Here is a 10,575-nt window from a genome sequence, read left to right as displayed (position 1 = left end):
ACTGTAGGTGGATGGATTTACATCTGGGTTCTCAATTCTGTTCCATTGGTCAATGTATCTGTCATTGTACCAGTACCAGGCTGTTCACAAAACAATTTTTGAGTTAATTGTTCAATGAGAAGCTAATTTGCTCTGTAAACTTTCACCTAAAGCACAATAAAAAAAGAAACCATTCTGAAAAAATAAAAATTTGCAATATTTGTTTTCTGTTTCTATCTTTTTAATTGATCAAATGTTTCTCCATGTTATTGTCGCTAAAGAACCAAATTTTGATTTTGTTCATTTTTAACACTTTATTTTGTTTCACTAATTTCTACTCTTATTTCCTTTCTGCCATATTATGCTATACTTTCATTTCTTTTTTTATTTTGTGAACATTTTAAGTGGGACAGTAACTCATTCATTTTTAACCTTTCCTTCCTTTCTAATATAGGGATTCAGTGCTATATATTTATATTTTTTATTTTGTGAACATTTTAAGTGAGACGGTAGCTTATTCATTTTTAACTTTTCTTCCTTTCTAATGTAGGCATTCAATGCTATAAATATATCTACAGCTGCATAGCATATATTTTGGAATGTAGGTTTCTTATCACTTAGTTGTAAGTATATTTTTATTTCTATTATGTTTTCACCCATAAATTATTTAGATATATGTTTTATTAAAATATAAAATGCATAAGCTGCTTTTATCTGTTTTCTGTTAATCCTATTTAACAGCATTGTGGTCAATAAATATGGTATATATATTTTACCAATTATTTAAAATATGTTATGATTTGCTTAATGGCCTGGAAAGTGATTAGTTTTATTGAAATTGCCATGATATCAAAAAGAATATGTATAATTCTCTGCATGTGTGTTGCATATGTGGCAGGGGGGAGAACACTGTGCGTATACTATACATTAGATGTATTGATACTTGGTCTGCTTAAAATTTTATTAACCAAGAGAGATGATGTTAAAACCCACTCTGATTGTGATTTCTCAACTTATCTTCCTAGTTTTATATATTTTGAAAGTGCTTTTTTTAGGAGCATACTGGCTCATGTTTTTAGTTAATATATATGGATTTGTTTCATCCTATTTTTTCATTTTACATTTTAGGTCTCCCATATTTTTTCTGCTTGTTATTACTAAGTTCCATGTTTCTTGCTTTCTATTGGTTTCTTTCAGTCATTGTTTTGTGTGTGTGTGTGTTTGTGTATGTGTTGTTGTTTTCCTTTAGGGTTTTCTTATTACACCATTTATACTTGTTGTACTATTGATTTCTATTAATTTAGTGGTTACCCTCAAAATTATCGTATTTATATTTAACGTAAAGATGTCTAGAGTAGAAAAAAAAGTGTCTAGAGTGAATCAATAGCTTGATATTCTCCCTCCACCCCCAAACAAAAGACATTTGAACTATTAGAATCTGAATGGTAAACTTTAGAGTGTCTGGGATTATTTTTCACTAAAATAAAAACTCTACAGTTCAAACATTATTCCTAACGTATTATACATTCAGTGAGTATTGCTTATATGACTAAGTTGCACCTGATCCAAGCCATGATCTTTTCAGTCACCTCATGTGTATGCAAAAGCTGGAAAATGAAAAAGGAAGAAAGAAGAAGAATTGATGCATTCAAATGGTGGTGTTGGTAAAGCATATTTAATGTACTGTAGTATGCAGAAGAACAAACTACCAGTCTTAGAAGAAATACAAACAGAATGTTCCTTGGAGGTGGAGATTGTTAGATCTTGGCTTGTTTAATTTGTACACATCAGGAAAGACCAATTGCTAGAAAAGCACTTCTGTTTGGTAAAGTAGTGGGTCAGCAAAGATGAAGGAAGCCTTTAATGAGATGGCTGCAACAGTGAACTAAAACATACGAACAATCAGGAGGATGGCACAGGACTGAGCAACATTTTGTTCTGTTGTGCATAAGGTCACCATTAGTTAGAGCTTACTCAATAGCAACTAACAGCAACAATTGCTTATTAGAACAACAATTTCACTGTTAAAAAAAAAAAAAAAATCTGTAGTCCTTCCAGTATCTCACACCCTCCTTCTCTGATCATTTTCTTTCTTTCTGATGAACATTTTTAGAAATGTATTTAATGATGACAAATTTTTGTTGGTCTGAAAAATGTCTATTTTTCTCTCCTTGGTGAGTGATATTTTAGTTGATATTATATTTCTTGACTGACTGCTTTTTCTCAGCATTTTGTATGTCTTATTCCATTATTTTGTATACTTGCTGTTGACAATTCTGAGTCAGTTTCATTGTTCCTTTGTGGGAAACATTTTTTCTTACTCTTTTAATTTTTTTTAATCTTCATTGTTTTGCAGTTTAAGTTTGATGTATCAAGCTGTGTATTTCTTCCTTACTATTCTTGTGATTTTCTGAGGAACCAAAAAAATCAGGGTTCCTCACCCAAGGAAATACATAGTCTAGAAATGACAGTTGATGTAAATTGCCATCAAGTCAATGCCAATTCATGGTGACCCCATGTGTACAGAGTAGAACTGCTTCATAGGGTTTTCAAAGATGTGACCTTTCAGAATCAGATGGCTAGGCCTGTCTTCTGAGGCACCTCTGTGTGGGTTCAAACTCCCATCCTTTTGGCTAGTAGTCCAGTGCTTAACCGTTTGCACCACCCAGGAGAATGTACGTATTAATAAAATATTTAAAATAGATGATTTGTATATGTATTTTATTAGTTTTATATTTAACATTTATGTTTTATATTTAATATATTTTATTTTAAAATTACTGTTTACAATTTAGGTTAAAATTTAAATATTATTATGAATTCTATGAAGACAATAACTAGATTCTGTAGAAGACAGTAATAGATGGAACTACGTTTAGATAGTTGCATAAGATGGGTTTCAGGCAGTGTCCCTTAGAAATTTGAAACTGAGTATGAGATCTCAATTACTTCTGATGAGACTAAAACCCCAAGAATTGGGGATGAGTATGTTCTGTCTGGTATTTAGTAAGAGAATAAAATATATAGAGGAGAAAAGACAAGATACTGAGAGTCTGAACCAGGTACAATCTCTGAATATCAGATTATTTCTAAAGGCAGGCTACCTTTATGCCTTTGTGTCCCATGATATCCTTAGAAAATAGCATGTTAAAGAAAATCTAGTTCAACAAGTTTTCTGTTACTTGTATGCAGGATTAATATTTAATACAGAGGGGTGGGCCTGATGAGAGATACGATTATCTTCAGATTGTATAAAGGTCTCTCTGTCTGCATTGTGGAGAATGGATTGAAAGAAGACAAGGTAGGAGGGTAGTAGGAAGGTTCTTTGCAAGAGATAACTTGCAGTGAAATTGAAGCAACATTTAAGATCTCGTTAGAGTAAACTAACCCAAAAGAAGTACCCCAAACCCATTGCCATTGAGTTGATTCAGACTCACAGTGACCGTATAGGACAGAGTATAATTGCCCAGTAGAGTTTCCAAGGCTGTAATCATTAAGGAAGCAGACTGCCACATCTTTCTCCTGTGGAGCAACTGGTGGATTGAAACCACCCACCTTTCAGTAAGCAGCCTAGTGTTTAACCACTGCACCACCAGGGCTCTTTAAATGAAGTACAGAGGTTGTAAAGTGAGAGAGAGCAGGAATCAAAGACGATGTCCAGAGTCTTGACTTGAATAGCTATGATTACATTCAGTAAGAGAAGAAATGTAGAGCCTGAGAGCATGAAATTTTGGGTGAAATGTCGGGAGGGGGGAGAAGAGGAGGTTGTTGGAGTTTGGGAAATTCATTTTGAACATGATGAGGTTAAAGTGTTTGCTGACATCTAAATACTGATCTTTGGAAAGCAGTTTGCTTCACCAGACTAAAACTCAGGAGAGAAATCTGGAAAGAATTACAGATTTTGAATTCATTTGTATATAAATCTAATTACAGCCATGGGAACAGATTAGAGATTGTAAAAACCTTTATAGTGAAAAAGAGAGAGAATCCAAGAAAGAAGCAAGGATTCATGGGACCATGGAATCAAAAGAGATTTAAAAGGTTTGGCAAGAAGTAAATTAGAAGAGTGTTATATCATCAAAGACAAGGGAAGAGAGGTTTTTCAAGAAGACAAGAGATATTCAAAGGGAGTATAGAAGACATATAAATAAGATTTGGAGGTCCTCTTGACCTGCTTCTCAGGGAAGGTTCTTTTGATCTGAGTAGAGATTACTTGAGTGGATAATAGAAAGAAATGTGTGGGTTTTCTAGATAAAGAGAAAGGTTCTACATCATGTAACAAATCTTCAAATCTGTTCATGACTCTACAGATACATATCGTATTGTAGTGATTTTGAAAGTGTGGTCTCTGCACCAGCAGCATCAGCAGAATCTGGAAAACTGTTAGAAATGTAAAATTTTGGCTACACTCTAAAGCAGAAAGGAATAAGTGACTCTAGGGTGGAGATCAGCAGTCTGAATTTTAACAAGCCCTTCCTGTGATCTTGATGCTCACTGACGTTTAAGAACCACTATTCTAGTAAAAGGCAATAATAACATTTGTCCTTTTTCTCAAACTAGTGTCCTGCTATATCATATTAAACATTACATTTTTTTCTTATCCTTGTGCAGTCGTTAAGAGCTCAGCTGGTAACCAAAAGGTAGGCAGTGTGAATCCAGCAGTCACTCCTTGGAAACCCTATGGGGCAGTTCTACTCTGTCTTATAGGGTCACTATGAGTCGGAATCAAAGTGATAGCAATGCTTTTTTTTTTATATCTAATAAGTATTGAAACCTTTCACGTTTATGTTTTACATAATATTTGTATTAATCTTTCTTTTTCCCTCTTCTATTTAATTACTTAATTTCAGGAATATAGTATATTTTGCTTACCTAGCATTATAATATATTTATGTGTTTCAATTAATGTTGTTTTTCAAAATTCTCGCAATGACATTAAGCTAAATATATATTTCCCTTCAATTAAAAGTGTTTATGAAACAGTATATCTGTTATTGTTTATAAATATCTATATCTCTATATATTATACGTATATTGAAGGATTCTATGGAGAAAATATTAAACAACACAGGAAGCATCAAAAGAAGATGGAAGGATTACACAGAGGCACTGTAGCAAAAACAACTGGTTGACATTCAGTCATTTCAGGAGGTAGCATAAGATCAAGAACCGATGGTACTGAAGGAAGAAATCCAAGCTGCATAGAAGGCATTGGCAAAAAAACAGGCTCCAGGAATTGATGGAATACAAATAGAGATGTTTCAACAAATGGATATAGTGCTGGAAGCACTCACTTGTCTATGCCAAGAAATTTGGAAGACAACAACTTTGCCAACCAACTGAAAGAGATCCATATTCATGCCCATTCCAAAGAAAGGTGATCTGACAAATGTGGAAATTATCAAACAATATCATTAATATCACAGAAAGTAAAATTTTGCTGAAGATCATTCAAAAGTGGCTGCAGCAGTACATTGACAGTGAACTGCCAGAAATTCAAGCTGGATTCAGAAGAGGACATGGAATGAGAGATATCACTGCAGATGTCAGATGGATCAGGAATGAAAGAAAAGAATACCAGAAAGATATTTACCTGTGTTTTATTAATTAGACAAAAGCATGTGACTGGAGAGGCAGGGCCAAAATGGCAGAGTAGTCAGATGCCTCCTATGACCCTTTTACGACAAAGACACGAAAAAATAAGTGAATCGATTGTATATGACTATCTAGGAGCCCTGAACATCAAAGCCAAAGTAAAGGAATTGGACTGAGTGACAGGCGGAGGGAGAGATGGTTTGGAAGCAGCAAGGAGTTGCCAGATCTGACCCAGCGGGAGCCGCAGCCCTTCAGCCTGGATCAGCTTAGGGTGTGCAGTAAGGTGGACAAACAGCTGCCCGTGGGAGGCCTTTTCTACATCAGGAGAGACCCACTGGCAGAGAGACTACTTGGCTGCCCAGAACCAGTGAAAAGCAGCACTCAAGTGGCCAAGGATAAGTACTTGCATGTGGCCTACCTCAGGGATTAAAAAAAAAAAAAAAAAAAAAAACCTTTTGGGAAAAACCTGTCTCCCGTTTACCTCCCCACTCCCGGTGCCTCAGTGGGTCCTGACTGGCTTCAGTGGTTGATGAGTCCCCTGGGCCGGAAGTAGATCCCTTAAGGTGCCCTGAACCATTCTTCCGGCCTTGGAGAGAGAACAAATTAACAAACAGGGAAAAAATAAGCTACCGGCTCCCCTAAGCCAGGACCTCAGGGTTGGCACAGCTCCTTTGCTGAGGCGCAGGCATAAGGGGTCCACAGACTTTGAATGCCTTTCATGCCTGCATAGACTTATGTGGGCCCATTTCAACAGTGTAAGCCCTCACTACCACAGTACAACAGAGTGTATACCTGAAGTCTTACTTCAACTGTTTCAGCTGTGAAGTGGCAGGTTTGTGACGTTTGACACTGCACTGCCCATTAAGCAAGCTCTTTACCTATCTGCATCAGGGGCTTGAGAACTGGTGGCTCCACACACGTAACCTAGCCACCTGCAACAGGGGTCCAAGAATAATTGGTGCCCCCCAGTCCTTATACCTAACAGTGGAGGGTGCTCATAGTCCGGCTGCAAAACTCACCTACCTACTTGCTCTAGGGAAGAGGGACACACTTTCCTTTCAGACACTCAGGGGCAGCCGTCAGCCCCCTGCCTTGCTGAGCATGTGACCCCCTACTGCAGCCAGATGTCTGTGTCTACACCAATCACCCATGCCTCTCTTGGACTGTCGGGGAGAGCCTGCACCACATACTTGGTGGCCAAATGCCTGGACACCTGAGCTGGATCCATACAAGAAAATTTTACTCCTGGGCTTACACACTTAGTAACAGATCTAACTACCTGGTGACAGGACGTTAGAACTTCAAAGGCACCAATAATCAAACTAGTGCACATGAGCATCTTATCTGGGCATATCTAAACATGAAGCTAGGACACACTAAGCAAATATAAAATTAAAAAAATATAACTTATTGATGGCTCGGAGACAAAAGCCAATATCAATTGACATAAACAGGCAGACCATGATGGCTTCAGCAAGCTCCCAAAATAAAGAATCAACAAATTTTCTAGAGGAAGAGAATTTCTTGGAATTACCAGAGGCAGAATACAAAAGATTAATATACAGAACTCTTCAAGAAATTGGGAAGGAAATTCCTCAAAATGCAGAGAAAGCCGAAGAACACACAGACAAAGCAGTAGCAGAACTTAAAAAGGTTATTCGAGAGCATAATGAAAAATTTAATAGGCTGCAAGACTCCATAGAGAAACAGCAATCAGAAATCCAGAAGATTAACAATAAAATTTCAGAATTAGACAACTCAATAGAAAGTCATAGGAGCAGGACTGAGGCAGTAGAAGTCACAATTAGTGAGACTGCAGATACAGCACTTGACACCAATGTACTTGAGGAAGAATCAGATGAAAGAACTTTAAAAAATGAAGAAACTCTAAGAGTTACGTGGGATTCTATCAAGAGAAATAACCTACGAGTGATTGGAGTACAAGAACGGGGGGGATAACAGAAAATTGTTGAAGATTTGTTGGCAGAAAACTTCCTGATGTCATGAAAAATGAGAAGCTATCTAGCCAAGATGCTCATTGAACCCCCAAAGGTAGATCCCAAAAGAAAGTCACTAAGACATATTATAATCAAACTCGCCAAAACCAAAGATAAAGAGAGAATTTTAAGACGGACTAGGGATAAATGAAAAGTCATCTACAAAGGAGAGTCAATAAGAATAAGCTCGGACTAGTTGGCAGAAACCATGCAAGCAAGAAGGCAATGGGATGACATATATAAAGATTTGAAAGAAAAAAATTGCCAGTCAAGATTCATATATCCAGCAAAACTATCTCTCAAATATGATGACAAAATTAGAGCATTTCCAGATGAACAGAAGTTTAGGGATTTTGCAAAAACCAAACCAAAATTACAAGAAATACTAAAGGGAATTCTCTGGTTAGAAAATCAATAACAATGATAACAATGCAAGACTAGAAGACAGGACAAAGCAACCAGATATTGACTCAGACAGGGAAGTCACAAAAATAAATCAAAACTAAAACACTGAAAATAGGGAAACAGAGATATGAATATGTAAACGATGACAACATTAAAACAAAAAAGAGGGACTAATAAATGTAGACATAGATTTTTCATATGGAGAGGAAGTCAAGGCAATAAAAGAAATAAAAGACTGGTTTAAACTTAGAAAAATAGGGGTAAATATGAAGGTAACCATAAAGGAAACTAACAATCATACAAATCAAAATAAAAAACAAGAAAAATATAAACGCTCAGCAAATACAAAATCAACAACAATAAAAAAAGATGAAAAGAAAATACATAAAGAAAAACGACTTAGCACAGAAGATTAAATGGAACAGAGAAATTGTCAGCAGCACACAAAAAAAGACATCAAAATGACAACATTAAACTCATGCCTATCAATAATTACACTGAATGTAAATGGACTAAACGCACCAATAAAGATACAGAGGGTGGCAGATTGGATAAAAAAAAAACACGATCTGTCTATATGCTGCTTACAAGAGTCACACCTTAGACTTAAAAACAACACAAACTAAAACTCAAAGGATGGAAAAAATATATCAAGCAAACAACATTCAGAGAAGAGCAGGAGTGGCAATATTAATCTCTAACAAAAATAGACTTTAAAGTAAAATCCACCACAAAGGATAAGGAAGGTTAAAGGGTCCATACAGCAGGAGGACATAACTATAATAAATATTTACGTACCCAATGACAGGGCTCCAAAATACACAAAACAAATTCTAACAGCATTGGAAAGAGAGATAGACAGCTCCATAATAATAGGAGACTTCAGCACTCCACGGTGAAGGACAGAATATCCAGAAAGAAGCTCAATAAGGACACGGAAGATCTAAATGCTACAATCCACCAACTTGATCTCATGGACATATGCTGAACACTACACCCAATAGCAGCTAAGTATACTTTCTATTCCAACACACATGGAATATTCTCCAGAATAGACCACATATTAGGCCATAAAACAAGCCTTAACAAAATCCAAAGCATCAAAATATTACAAAGCATCTTTTCTGACCATAAAGCCATAAAAGTAGAAATCAACAACAGGAAAAGCAATGGAAAAAAATCAAACACATGGAAACTGAACAACACCTTGCTCAAAAACTACTGGGTTATAGAAGAAATTAAAGATGGAATAAAGAAATTCATATAATCAAATGAGAATGAAAACACATCTTACCAGAACCTTTTGTACACAGCCAAAGCTGTGCTCAGAGGTCAGTTTATAGCAATAAATGCATACATCCAAAAAGAAGAAAGAGCCAAAACCAAAACATTAACCCAACATCTGGAACAAGTAGAAGGAGGCAGTAAAGTAAACCCTCGGGCGCTGTCATGGATTGAATTATGTCCCCCCAAAAAAGGTGTGTATCAGCTTGGCTGGGCCATGATTCCTGGTATTGTGTGATTTTCCTATATGTTGTAAATCCTGCCTCTATGATGTTAATGATAGAGGATGGGTGGCAGTTGCATTAGTAAAGCAGGACTCAATCTACAAGATTGGATTGTGTCCTGAGGCAATCTCCTGAGATATAAAAGAGAGAAGTGAGCAGAGGGACAGGAGGACCTCATACCACCAAGAAAGCAGTGCCAGGAGCAGAGCGTACCCTTTGGACCTGGGGTCCCTGTGCAGAGAAGCTCCTAGTCCAGGGGAACACTGATAAGAAGAAGGCCGACAGAGAGAGAAAGCATTCCCCTGGAGCTGATGTCCTGAATTTGGACTTTTAGCCTACCTTACTGTGAGGAAATAAACTTCTCTTTGTTAAGGCCATCCACCTGTGGTGTTTCTGTTGTAGCTGCACTAGATGACTAAGACAGGCACCAAAAAAAGGAAATAATAAAAAATTAGAGCAGAATTATATGAAATAGAAAATAGAAGAACAATTGAAAGTGTTAACAAGAACAAAAGCTGGTTCTTTGAAAAGATCAACAAAATCGATAAACCATTGGCCAAGCTGACAAAGAAAAACAGGAGAGGAAGCAAATAACCCGTATAAGAAATGAGATAGGTGATATCACAACAGACCCAACTGAAATTAAAAGAATCATAGCAGAATACTATGAAAAATTGTACTCTAACAAATTTGAAAACCTAGAGGAAATGGACAAATTTCTAGAAACTCACTATCTACCTAAACTAACAATATCAGAGGTAGAACAACTAAATAAACCTATACCAAAAAAAGAGGTTGAAAAGGTAATTAAAAAAAACTCCCAACAACAACCAAAAAAGACCTGGCCCAGATGGTTTCACTGGACAATTCTACCAAACTTTCAGAGAAAAGTTAACACCACTACTACTAAAGGTGTTTCAGAGCATAGAAACGGATGGATTACTACCAAACTCATTCTATGAGGCCAGCATAACCCTGATACCAAAACTAGGTAAAGACACCACAAAAAAAGCAAACTACAAACCAATATCCCTCATGAACATTGACACAAAAATCCTCAACAAAATTCTAGCCAATAGAATTCAGCAACA

This window comes from Trichechus manatus, unplaced genomic scaffold (assembly GCF_000243295.1).
Source record: "Trichechus manatus latirostris isolate Lorelei unplaced genomic scaffold, TriManLat1.0 scaffold00002, whole genome shotgun sequence".
Lineage (NCBI taxonomy): Eukaryota > Metazoa > Chordata > Mammalia > Sirenia > Trichechidae > Trichechus > Trichechus manatus.
This window is presented reverse-complemented; position numbering follows the sequence as displayed.